The sequence below is a fragment of the Dipodomys ordii genome, unplaced genomic scaffold, assembly GCF_000151885.1.
Source record: "Dipodomys ordii isolate 6190 unplaced genomic scaffold, Dord_2.0 Scaffold15, whole genome shotgun sequence".
NCBI classification, from domain to species: Eukaryota; Metazoa; Chordata; class Mammalia; order Rodentia; family Heteromyidae; genus Dipodomys; species Dipodomys ordii.
In genome coordinates this window covers 9791103-9805098 of record NW_012267231.1, presented here as the reverse complement: position 1 = coordinate 9805098, position 13996 = coordinate 9791103, and the positions used below count along the sequence as shown (strand labels likewise).

General features: G+C 42.8%; 1 protein-coding gene across 1 annotated transcript in view; it reads left to right on the top strand.

Annotated features, from left to right (window-relative positions):
* Positions 1-7501: 7501 nt before the first annotated feature.
* Otud7a (OTU deubiquitinase 7A) overlaps positions 7502-13996 on the top strand; it is an 82324-nt gene continuing 75829 nt past the window's right edge. Inside the window, exon 1 of the mRNA XM_013011901.1 lies at positions 7502-7610. The gene's annotated coding sequence lies outside the window, so the exon portion shown is untranslated. The remainder of the gene's footprint in view (positions 7611-13996) is intronic.

Genomic DNA, 13996 nt, shown 5'->3' with positions numbered 1-13996 from the left:
CAATTCTATATCTGACTTCATGTATTACATGACCTGTTGGTCATCATCAAATGCAGACATACTAAAATCATCATAAAAACTTATGGCCAGGCACTCTCCCACTGGAGTCACAGCTTTCCTTCCAGCTTTTTGGTGATTATTGGAGATAATAGTTAACAGACTTGGGCTGGGAAGGTGGCTCAGTGGTAGAGCGCTTGCCTTGCATGCTCGAGGCCCTGGGTTCGATTCCTCAGCACCACATAAGCAAAAAAAGAAAAAAGTCGGAAGTGGTGCTCTGGCTCTAGTGGTAGAGTGCTAGCCTTGAGCTGAAGAGCTGAGGGACAGCGCCCAGGCCCAGAGTTCAGGCCCCACGACCGGACCAAAAAAAAAAAAATAGTTAACAGACTTATCTGTCCAGGATGGCTTCAAACAAAAATCTTTAGATCTCAGCCTCCTGAGTAGGATTACAGGTGAACCTTGATAGGGCAGCTGTTGGTGATCCCATCCTGTATTGCTGGCCTTGGATAGCCATGCACCAGGGAAGTCTGGAGATTTGGGCATGGCCAGGAGGCACAAGACAAATGAAGTCTTGAAGTAAGTTTGATTTTTATTCAAATAAAGTGGGAAACTATCATTGAATTTCAAGCACAGGACACCATGATATATTTTATGTCTTTTAAAGCCCTTTCAGGCTAGGTTGAGAATGGATTGGAGGCAGAGAAAGACTGTGGTTTGTTGATGTGGGTAGAAACATTCAAACTGAATGAAACAATCAATAACAAGCCAGCAAATGTCCAGCCAAATGCTAGAAAGGCTTTTTTATAATGTGTGGAAGCCTATTTAAAAGCTATACATGAAGGCTTTCTTATGGTTCATAGATTTTTATTGGAAAATAATATGCACATAGAAAAACACACATTCAAAATGTACAGCTTTGTGAATAATCAAGATTTAAATATGCCTTCATAATCAACCATCTTTGCCCGTGCTTATTCTCAGTCTGCCTCCTTTCTCCTCCCTTCATTCTACCAATTAGCATCCCTAGCCTGCGAATTACTTTTGCCTATTTTTAAACTTCATGAACGGAATCAAATATAGGTTGATATCGCTTATCCAAAGTGCTTGGGATCAGAAGTGTTTTCAGATTTGGGGATAATTTCTCTTTTATTGAACATCTGCATATCTACACTGGGATGGGACCCCCAATGTAAAGAATGAAGTTATATCTCATATGCATCTTGTACACATAGTCTGGAAGTAAGTATATCTGCATTTGATGATGACCAATTACATTAAGTCAGGTATGAAATTGTCCATTTATGGTGTTCTATCATGTTGGGAAAGTTTCAGATTTTGAATTATTTCAGATATTCACATTGATGATGCTCCATCTGAAGTATGTGTCTTGTATGTACCAGCAGGTCATCCATTCATACTGTGCTATTAACATGCTGTTTGTGAATATATGATTTTAACTCAGTTTATCCACAGATCCTCATAAACCAGCTGGTCCATTGGTTGTCTCTGGGGCTAGTTCTTGACTGTGTGAGCAATGCTGCTGTAAGTAGCAGCTGCCATGCCTTTCAACACACATGTGGACATTGTGGTTATATATGTACCAAATGCTGAAATTACTGGATCTCTTGGTAGTGTGTAGGCTGAGCTTTGGGAGATACTGCTGTGCAGATTTTCCAAGTTGTCATACTAATTTCATTCTCACCAGCCCTGTAGGAGGGCTCTGGTTGCTTTGCCAACATTTGGTATTTTCGGTGCTTGTAATTTTAGCCTTTCCAGTGGGCATCTAATTGTCTTCTTAATTCAGTTTCACTGGTGATTAATGGGATTGAGAAACTCCATTGATTCTTGGCCATTCACATGTCCCCTTACGTATGAAATACATGTTCAATACCTTTCCACTTTTCTACTGAATTGTCTGTTTCTTATTAACTTCTGCATGTATTCTGGATGCCACTTTAGTCTTCATTCTATGGATCACAAAAGATCAGTTTGCTAGGTGTGGCTTGCCTTTCCACCCTCTGTATGATGCTTTTGAATGAAACAAAGTCCTAAAATCCTTAATGTGTCTGCTTTATCTTTTTTTCTTTTTCTTTTCCGGTCGTGAGTCTTACACTCAGGGCCTGGATGCTCTCTGATTCTGCCCAACACTAGCACTCTACTTGAAACCACAGCACCACTTCTGGATTATTCTGAGTAGTTTATTGGAGATGAAAGTCTCACAGCCTTTTCTGCCCTAGCTGGCTTCAAACCATGAGCCTCAGATCTCAGCCTCCTGAGTAGCAAGGATTACAGACATCAGCCACCAGCACCCCATTGTGTAAATTTTTAATGTCAATATTTTTCTGATTACAGAATAATACATGGCTTTCAAAAATGATGTGACTAGGAGAGGAAAAAAAATCAGAAAAGAACAAGTATGAAAGTAATAATTATCTAAACTATCACTAAAAAGCTTCTGACTGATAACAGCTTTTTCTTATTTTCATTACAAAATTAGTACATAACAGTAACAAATGACTCTTTCTTTTATAATTGTCTTTTCCCAGTGTGATTGTGACAGCCAGGACACAATTAAACCTTCTATCCACTTTTCTTTATATCCATAGACAGGATTGTTTGTAGGTCTTTATTCTGTTTCCTTGTATTTTACAGAAGGGCTGAGGCTGTATTCCTTTGTGACATGTTTTCTTCCCCTAAGTTCAGGATATATTTCTGGAAAAGTCTATAGATTTCCAGATATATGTCCACCTATGTATCATCTCTATGTGACTATTCATGCACACTTTTTTATACAGCTGCACAGTATTTCTTGGATAGCAGATTACATATAGAAACAACACAGGTAGACATGTCAAGAAATGAAGCTTTATCTTTCCACCTTGTCTTTCCCCCCATGTCTGGAGTGGCAAGGGAAAAAGAGGTCTCACCTCAGCCTTTCAGTGTCATCCATACTCTGAAATCACTGACCCTGCCTTAGAGAGAATGCATAGTTCTTCAGAGATCCCTGCCTCCCTTTGGTGACCTGACCCCATACCCTGCTGGACAGCTGCAAGGTTCTTTCCGTGATGATGTAGTGTGCACAAATCTCCTCACTATCATTATTCCTTAGACCAAGTGCCCCTACACACTGTGTGTGTGTGCGTGCGCGTGCAAGTGCACAGGCTACGGGTCACAGAGCAACGCTCTGCTGGTGCCTGGCAGAGCACCATCCTTTCCTATAGCATACTCTTGCCTGGGAGGGGAAGGCAGTCATCTGCCCTCTCTCTGTCATGGTCTTGTAGCTCTGAGTCTCAAGGGCTTAATTCACCTCCAGCCTTTTGCCCAAACAGGCTTATACACACCCAGGAGGTCTGGCCCAAAGGCCTCCCCAGGAACACATGGGGACTTCCAGGTCCCTGATCTTATGGACACAGATCCCTCTTTCTCTTTTCTATTCCATTTTCTCTCCCTCCCTTCCCTTCCTCCATCCCTTTCTTCCTCCCAACTCCCCTCTCCCGCCTCCCTCTTACCCTCCTTTCCTCTAGCTCCCGATTCTCTCTTCCATCCTCGTCCTCCCTTTCCTGAATATCTTCTTAAACTCCCCCGTACTCCTGACTTCTGATTAGATTCTTCTCAGTCTCCTCCACAGTCCAAGAGAGAATCCAGTATAACCCTCATCTAGACCTTTACTTTCTCCATCCTCCTCCCTTGACATTTCTCTCGACCAGTGTCATAGCATTAAGGGCACACAGGTCCTCTCCTGTCTCCTCCCCCTTGAAACATCCAGGCTTTCCATTTTTCATCATCAAATCTTGAGCCCCACCTCTGGCCCTTGGAAGATAGGAGCATTATTTGATGTGGCTTGATTTCAGGTCTCCCTTCAAAGGCCCTTGAAATGCTAATAGAGCTGTTGGAATTCTAAAAATTGCTTACTTGCTCCCTCCGTCTCCACCAAGCCTTGATTTCTTAGACTTGTATTGTGGCTGTGGAGGTCAGGAAAGGTGAACACCGCACTGAGACTGGGACCTGATCTGTGGTTTCTTTGATCCACATGTTAAGTCAGCTTTAAAGGAAAAGCTGCAGAGGCAATGTGATTCAGGAAGGAAGGTGTAAACATTTAAAATGCGCTGCTCATTACAATGCAGTGTGGCTGGAGTTTTCGCCACTGTTCCCTTATGGGTGATGTTTAGACTTGACTATCACAAATAAACGCAGGAGGTAAAGCCTTTTGTAGATCATTTTTATTTACTGGAACTCGTAATTTTTTTGTAGGGGAAAAAAGTCCTAAAGTGTGGTTCGAAGGGCATGTGTGATTTAATTGTTAGTGTCCGCTGGTACAGCTGCCTTTTGCAATTCACACCCACCCCCAACCCTCAGTGTTGGAAGTGCCCGTTTCCATTTCCACACGTCTCACCACCGCTGGCTGGTTGAGACTCGCTTCAAGTGTTGCAAATCTCATTGGAGATTTATGTAACATAAAAGTCGGTTTCATTTTGTGCTTCTTTGACCGCCTGAGAGGTGGCAGGTGGTTCATTTCTTCATATCCTGTTTAGCTGTTCCTATTTCCTCCTTTCCACAAGTCCTCTAAGGCTGTTGTTCTTTCCAGTTATCGATTGTGTGAAGCTCTTTGTACACTAGGAAATCCTTTAATCAGATAGGATGGGAATTGGTCCTGAGCTCGTTTTGTTACTTCATAAATATTATATCTGTTTCGTGCCATAAGAAAGCATACTAGAAGGAAAAAGAATGAAAAGTGTGAGTTTTTACTAAAAGAATTAAGAATCTAACTAATTGCATAATTATACTATTCTCATAGATGGGCATTGGTTTGTTTTCTGTTATTAGAATGCAACCCCTGAGGCTGTGTAATTTATAAAGACAAGAGGTATTTAACACATAGTTCTGGAGGTGTATGAACAGTATCAGGATCCTGCCCAGCCCTGGTAAGAACCCCTGGCTACATTACAACATGGTGGCATCATGATAGGAGAATGTACAGAGAAGAGAGAGAGCACATGGCAAGACAAGGAAGCAAGAGAGATTTATTTTTGGGGGGTCCAGTCGTGGAGCCTGAACTCTGGGCCTGGGTGCTGTCCCTGAGCTCTTCAGCTCAAGGCTAGCGCTATACCACTTGAGCCACAGCGCCACTTCTGGCTTTTTTCTCTTTGCTTATGTGGTGCTGAGGAATCGAACCCAGGGCCTCAGGCATGCAAGGCAAGCACTCTACCACTGAGCCACCTTCCCAGCCCAGCAAGAGAGATTTAAAAGCCAGACTTTCTCCTTTTTGTGTCTGTCAGTATCTGGGTTTGAACTCAGGGCCTCATACTTGCTCAGCTTGCTTGCTCATAGCTGGCACTGCACCACTTGAGCCATACCTCCAGCCTGGCATTCTGCTGGTTAATTGAAGATGAAGTCTTGCAGACTTTTCTGCCCAGGCTGGCCTCAACAACCATTCTCCTGATGTCACCATTATAGGCACCATTTGGCTGATGCCTATAATCCTAGTCACTCAAGAGGAGGATCTGGAGTACCTCAGTTCAAAGTTAGTCTGGGCAGAAAAGCCTATGAGACTCCATCTCCAAAATAACCAGAAGAAAAAAAAGACTGACTGGAGGTATGATAGAGTGCCAATTGAGCACACAAACCAAGAGAGCACAAAGCCCTGAGTTCGAATCCCAGCAAAGAAAGAAAGAAACGAAGGAAGGAGGGAGGGAGAGAGGCAGGAAAGAAGAAGGAAGGAAGGGAGGGAAGGGAAAGGTATCTAGGAGTAGGGAAGATTGATGTATTTGTTAATTAAATGTTTTACTTTGAAATAATTAAAGCATCATATACAACTCTTAAGAAATTAGCATACGTGTCACCCAGTCTCCCCCAATGAGGGCATCTTTCAGATCTCCAGTGCAGTTTTAACAATCAGGATATTGAGGTTATCCACCAAGCATCCCTGTGTTATACCCATCATCACCCAACTCCATTCTTAATCCCAGCGACTGTGAATGTATAATTTTATGTAAGTGAGAGTCACGGCCAGGGCACCTGGCCTGGAGTGCTGCCTGGAGTGCTCGCAGGGTGTGGCACCAGCCCAGCCAGCCAGAGCTGCAACCACAGCCTCAATGAAGGTACAGGAGGACTATTGTACAGGGCAACTCCTGTGCTCCCTGGGATTAGAGTGCAAGCCAGATATTCATCCTTTCCTTAGTGTTGGCCCGTAGCCTTGCCCCTCCTTGCCATTTTGTTCCCGAGTCAGTCATATTTTTAAATCCATGTCAATTTCTTTACATTTCTAAATGGGAGGAGCGTTCACTCTGTGAAGCACTTCAGCCTTCCAAATCTTTTATATAACTCATTCCGGATGTATTCTGGACTCACCATACAATATGGTACAAGGAGAGTCTCCTCTTTATTTCCAGAACTGGTTATACTTTTTTCTGAATTTAGGTTTCCTGAAAAATGTAGCCAGAACACATTGCAAGTTTTGCTGGCAGTCGAGAACCGGAGAGAAAACTGGGTGGCGGCAGGCAGCAGAGTTGCACACCTGATCTGAATATGGCCTTCCTGCCACAGCTAGGAAGGAGCTGAGAGATCAGATGTCTGAATGAAGGCCCATTTCTGAGAAATCCACTTTTAAAGCCCTGAGGACAACTTGGGAAACCCTTCGGGGTGGTACTTATCTCAGAATGCCCTTTCTTTGTAATACTGAGTAATATCCTACGGTATGCATAAACCATATTGGGTTGATCATCCATCAGTGGCAATGTGTGCTTTTTCCACCTGTGGCCTATTGTAAATAATTAGATTATGAAAATGGTTTTACAAATATCTATTCAAGCCTAACTTTTTGTTCTTTTAGGTATGTATACCCAGAAGTTAGACTGCTAGACCATACATGGGGGGGCGGGGGTTTGGCCAGTTGTGGTGCTTGAACTGAGCACCCAGGCACAGTCCTTGAGCTTTTTTGCTCAAGGCTACTGCTCTACCCGCTCTGAGCCACAGCTCCACTTGTGGTTTTCTGGTGGTTAATTGGAGATAAGAGTCTCAGACTTCCCTGCTTGGCCTGGCTTTGAACTGCCAATCCTCAGATATCAACCTCCTGAGTAGCTAGGATTACAGGTGTGAGCCTGGCAATTTGCTCTTGTTGCTGCTATTGTTATTGTTCTGGTAGTGGTAGTGTTTTGCCAGTCGTGGGGCTTGAACTCAGGACCTGAGCACTGTCCCTGAGTTTCCTTTGCTCAAGGCTAGTGCTCTACCACTTGAACCACAGTGCTATTTCCAGCTTTTTCTGTTTATGTGGTACTGAGGAGTGGAGCCCTGAGTTTCATGCATGCTAGGCAAGCACTCTACCACTGAGCCACATTCCCAACCCTTGGTGTTTGCTTTTTAAACTACAAAAACAGAACTACTGCTTTCCACAGCAGCTGTGTCATGTTATTCTAGCCCTTCCAGTGACACACATAGAGTTACAATTTCCCTGCAGTATCCCCACCATATCAACTGTGCCCCTCTTTACTTTTCCAGAGTTCTCAGGGGCCGCTCACCTGCCCGCCTTCACTGAGCACCAATGGGACATTTCCAGCAGCGACCGTGCCCTGCCTGCCCGGCCGCCTGACTGCCATTCACCTCTACAGAATCCAGAGGTATGTCCTCACTCCTTCTCCCCTCCCCCTCGACCCTACCACGTCCTCCTCTGGCTGAGAGATCCTGGGGACAGTGCTAGAGGAATGGACTCATTCAACATCTGCAAGCACAGAGCTGGAGGCAAAAAAACCAGAATGTCACCCCCAAACACCAAAACTGATCAGAAAATTAAGAAATGTTTCTTAATTTGCCCTGGAAGTTGAGTTTAGAATAATAAACACCTGTAAGCCTAGCTACTCAGAAGGCTGAGATCTGAGGATCACAGTTCAAAGCCAGCCCAGGCAGGAAAAGTCCATGAGACTCCTATCTCCAGTAAAGTACCCAGAAAAAGTCAGAAGTAGGGCTGTGGCTCAAGTGGTAGAATGGTACCACTTGAGCAAAAGAAGCTCAGGAATGGCACCCAGGCCCAGAGTTCCCCACCCTAGGACAGGCAAAAAAAAAACAAAACACTAATTCTTTTCTATTTTTAAAGTTTCTTGTTAGTAACTATCCAAAAATACAATCTCCATCCAGGTGACATCCTAGTATAATGATTCTTTTGCCATACAAATATCTTAGAACAAAATTTTTTATTTACCTTGATGCATTGTTTTGATTATGACAAAACTTTAAAGCTACAAAAAAAATTGAGAGCATAGAACTGTGAAAGCTCAAGTATTTGTTATTTCCCAGATATCCACATGCACACACACACACACACACACACACACACACACATTTTGTAAATATGTATTGATGGTACATGCATGTGTTTGTTCAATTATTTTTATCAGAAGCATCTGAAAAGAAGTTGCAGACATCATGATATTCTTTGGCAAGGATCTCTTCTACAGAACTAGAACACATATCACCATGAAATTTAACACTAGTAAAGGAATATTGTCTAAAATATTGTACCAATTCAGATTCCCTTCATTGTTCTGAAAATATTAATCCTAGCTATTTTTCTTGTCTATTATTCAACTTAGTGTCATGTACTGAATTTAATTCTGTCTTTTTCATTTTAAACCAAAATACAGAACTCTGCTTTTGTTTGTGTTTTTTGTTTGTTTGTTTGCAGTTCTGGATATCAGATCCAGGACCTGATGCATGCTACATAAGCATTCTACCACTGAGCTACATTTCCAGCCCCATTGAAATTTTTGAAGACTCTAAAAACTTTAAGAATCTAGGTCAGTTATTTTGTACAACATTTCACCATCTAGATTCCTTTTATTGTTTCCTCAGATTTAAATAAAAATTTCTTACATTTAGCTAAACAGCATATCCGTAGCATACTATAGTATATAACCTTTTATTTGTAATAATTTTATTTTCTTGGCTAAAGTAGTTTCTACCTGAGCTTCCCTGTAGCAAACTCCCTTTTTATTCTCTATAATTAATAAGTAATTAATTGGTAAAGCCAACTTTGAGACGCTGTGAATATTTTCTTCCAGAACTAGTCATCATCATCAAGTGGTTTTAGCAACCCTTCTTGGTTAGATTGTACTTTTTAGCTCATAGATAATCAGAACATAGATAATCAGACTTTCTTTCCTATCACACAGTCCTTCATAGTTTACATTGTCCCAGCTGTGACCTCACCACACAAGGGAGTGTACCGAGACAGACGAGAGGAGTCTGAAATCAGACTGTCTTCATATGTACACACCAGCTCGATGACCTTCAGCAAGCACCTCCAATCACAATCCCTCAGAGTCCTCATAAAATTCAAGAGACTAAAAATGACCACTGCCTGACACACTGCTGCAGGGCGTGGAGCCTGTGACTAGCTCTTCTAAGTTCTGGCTGTGAATTATCAGGAGCTGAGAGGATGGGCTGAGGAACAACTGGATGGCTTGATCTCTTATGAAACTTGTGTAGAAATCATCTCACCTCATGGTGGCTAGGAAGCAAAGAGACAGGAAGGCTGGGATCCAAATGCCCTTCAAAAACACCCTGCGAACGACTTAACTTCTTCCCAATGGGCCCTCCCTCTTAAAGGTTCCACCACTTCCCTTCCCTCACAGACAAATAAGGGCTTGTCCCTCCCATACACCCTTAGTTATCAAGAAATGACTGTGAGATTAATTTGCAGTGAGTAGAGCCATGTCCCCTAAGGGCAGTCCTGAAAGCTGTCATTCAGAATTATAGGTCTGCTTTCCTTTGCTTTCTTGCAGCAGGTTACATAGAGTTAAACATGTTGTGCCTACCAAGGGCCTCCTCCCAGGCATTCTAGATTGATTGGCTGGAGAATGAGACTAGCCTTTCTGTGGCCCTGTGCCACTGGACACCCGAGCTAAGCAAATCTGCCTCAATGTAGCTGATCCCTCCCATTCTGTCCTTTTGGGTTCTCCTGACCTTTCTAGACTGACCGCAGCCTGTTCTTCTGGAGCGCAAGGGAACTTAGGAGAGCTTCAGGTGCTGCATAAGTAGCTGACTGAGCCCTAAGTCTGTTTCCTGATATACAAGGGCCCCTGTGACCCCAGACGTTCCCTGATCTAACCTGAGCCCCTACCTGTACATTGAAGTTGAGGCCAAACATATACATCATAAATTTAAATAGAAACCCATTTGTCATTTTCAGTATGCCATAAATAATAGCATTTCAACATAGAGTTGTTCTGCTCATTTTTAAATAAATAGACAATAATATACTTCATTCTATTTAAACTACATGGCCAGCCAGGTTCTTCCCATACCTTAAAAATGTACACCCTTTTGTTCACTCCTTAATTTTGTATTTCTATTCCATATCCCTAATTTGTTTATGTTGTGTTGCTATGACAAAATAAGAAGTTCACTTGGGTTGTGATTCTGGTAGCTGGGGGATTCAAACCACATGGTACCAGCATCATCCTAGCAAGCCTCCACCATGTCTTAGCAAGCCCCACACCCCAGCTGTATTACCATATGACAGGTGAGCAGAAAGGAGCAATTATGTTGGGTGTCTTTGCTTTATAACAACCTACTCTCAGCACTAATCCACTCTTCAAGACCAGAATCAATCCTTGCCAAGGGGCATTCCCTCCTGACCCAAGTACCTCCCACCAGGTTCCCCCTTTACACGTTTACCTACCCCAGCACCACCAACTGGGGACCAAGTTTCCAGTACATAAGCCCTTGGGAGATACCCTCTAACCATCACAAAAACACTGCCTTACAACCTTATTGTAATTTTGTGCTTAAAATTCACTTGCTGTTCATTTTGTCACATTCTTTGCTTGTGTGTGTGTGTGTGTGTGTGTGTGTGTGTGTGTAGCACACAGGGACACTGCCCAAGCTGAGTTCAAGCCCCAAGACTGACAAAAAATAAAAGGATCTCTTAATAAGATGAACTATAGGAGGCTTCATATAGAGACCTGACCTGAGGAATGGCAGGACTCTGCCTTTGGGCAGAGCTGGGAGGTTTCCCACATTGGAGCAGTCCTTAGGAAAGACAGCTTCCCCACAAATGTGTTTCAGGAAAGAATGTATAGACAATCGGGGAATTTTACAGTCTATGACTTATAAGCCTCCCATGCCTGTCACCTTGAACTAATTGTGTCTGTCCCCAGGAGGCTCAAGATTCAACTGATGGCCACTGCCCTAAGCTGTCCCTTCTTGGACTCAATTCCATCACCCCAATAACCTAAAGCCATGCCCTGCCCCCTCCCACTGCTGCTCCTCTTTGGGCCCACTCTGTGGATCCCCAATTCCCTCTGAGGCTTGGTATCTTCCAGGATGTAGCAGTTCCTTGTGGTCCTGCCAAAGAGTCCATGTACTTTCTCTGGGGAGTTCAAAGACAGCATTTGGGTTTTGATGCTTTGAAGTATATAATGGTCACACTCTGAATGTCTCTCTTCTGGAAACAACATATACATGGACTTTGTCTGCACTTTCTTCTGCAGAGCTCTGGAAGTGAGTTTGCAGACATAGTTAAGAAAGTCCTGGTAGTGAGGACTTATCTTTGGAGTCTTGGCATGCAGCCTTGGAAAGAGACACAGTCTTGCCATAAGTGAGCATAAGTAGACATTCACACAAGGCTTGACACATATACCCGAGGGCAGGTCTCAAATCTTCTGGAATGAGACAGCCCTTCCATTCACATAGACATGCATCTCCTTGCATGAGTGGATGAACTGGCTAGTTAAGATGAACTAGTGAACCTCGTGCTTGTGCCCCTGAGAATCCCTGAGGAGCACCTTCAGTTTTTCAAGATTATATGAGCAGAGGAAGCTTATAAACAATTGACTTCCAAATTAAGTTTAATTCCTGTTGAAATCATTGTTTGGCTGTGCAAATTCCCTCTGTATGCTGTGGGCATTTCTAGAACAAGCAGAAGCTCTTAGATAAAAATCATGTACTAGCATGTACCAAACTTTATTTCATTCATTCATTCATTCAGAAGGGAACCAACAAGAAGGCAAATTGTCTGTCACTAAGAACATTTGAGTAACTGGGATTTATAGTCAGTTGGGAAAGAAATAGAGAAATGAGGTGCTAAATTAAATTACATCCGCATGAAGCAATAAAAATGGTAACGTATTTGGGCTCCGCTTTTTAGTAGGCAGTAAGAATCATAATAAATTAGTTTCTGCAGGCTAACCTCTAACCTTAGAGGATGATAACTCTTTGCATGTTTGTCAACTATGAATTGTTCGGTATTTATGAGGAGTCTCAAGAGTATCAGCATAAGATCCAGCAGGATTATTAGTTTGTGTTCCAGTAGGATATCGGAAATTTTTTTAATCCACATTTTCCCTTTGTCTAGTTGGGGATAAATTTTTCAGTAACCATGGAGTAAAATAAGGTGACCTGCATGGCAAGCTTGAGCAATGGTGTAGACTCCATCAGGGCAGTCCTAACAGGCAGTCTTAATGGGCTCTTGAACATTCCTTCCTGCCTCCTGACATCCTATCCTGGGCCACCCCTGCCTTGTGTGGGCGCTGAACCTAGTGACTTGTTTGGCTGATGAACAAAGTTTAATGGAAGCAATGGTCCATCACTTTCAAAACCAGACCACAAAGACAATGCCCTCCCATTAGTCACCTGCTCTCTTACTTCTCATGGGATTCTTCTAATAAAGAGGGCTGTGATTTTGTGATCTCCCTTGCATGAATGCCTGTGTATCAGGGAACTGAAGTTCTTATTTCAGCAACCCTCCAAAGCTATCCTGGCAGTGCTCACATCAGCCAAGCCCTCTGATGAGACTACAGCCCCAGACCACATGAGGAATGCAGCCTGGTGACAGATCCTGAACTGGACACCCACCTCTACAGAGACTGTGAGATTATTCATATACATTGTTTAAAGTCTCTAAACATGAAGCTACTTAGTTTCACAGTACAGATACCTAATAACCATAGCCACAGAATTTATATTATCAGTTGCACTTGGACCTTGAGCTTCTTGACCAAGTCCCGTACATCTCTTTTATTCCATCTCTCATCTTCTTTCTCCATTTCTATTAGTTGTTCTTTCTTGCTTCCTGTTCCATTTCAGTCCCCCTTGTCAGTACCTATGATTACATCGTTGACCATTGATTAGAGGTTGAAATTGAAAGCAGCTTATTTGTAGGGACAATGTGCAGTTCAAAAAGAAATACTCCATCCTTGGCCAAAAACAAAAGAGTTTTTTTCTTTGTTAAAGCCAATTTCTTCAGACTTGCTGAGACTATTTCCTCCAGAGCTGCAATGATTCTTATTTGGTCTGGAGCCAATGCCTAGTGTTTGAATGAAATTGGTTTTCCCATTGTTTCCTCAGGGGAGTGCAGACAAATAAATTTTCTGCTTAAAAATGCAGTTTCTTTCTAGACCTAAACAGATGATCCCATAAGCTTATATTTCCTATTCATCAGGTCCACTACAGAAATAACCTTTTAGGAATTATGAGTTCTTTTGATAATGACACACAAGTTATCAAGAGCAAATCTTCTGAAGGATGGGACTCCAGAGGGTTTTATTAGGTTCCCAAGGTTATTAGCTGAAAAACATACTTGCAAGTAAATACGTAGATAATACCATCATCAGTAATAGCCACATAGAGCTTTTTTCTTAGTATTCACTCTGTACCAGCCTTCTGCGGTGGGATCATTACCAAATTCCCATGCAAAGAGAAGTGCTATCCTCACTACAGAAATGAGAACCAAAAGCTGTGTGCCAGCAGTTCACACATGCAATCTTACCTATTCAGGATACTGAGATCTGAGGATCACGGTTTGAAGCCAGCCTGGGCAGGAAAGTCCATGAGCCTCTTGATCTCAAGTCAACTACTCAGAAAGAGATGGAAGTGGCACTGTGGCTCAAGCGCTGGAGCACTAACCTTGAGCATAAAGAGGCGCAGAGACAGCACCCAGCACCTCAGTTCAAGCCCCAGGACTGGAAAAGGAAAGAAGGAAGGAAGGAAGGAAGGAAGGAAGGAAGGA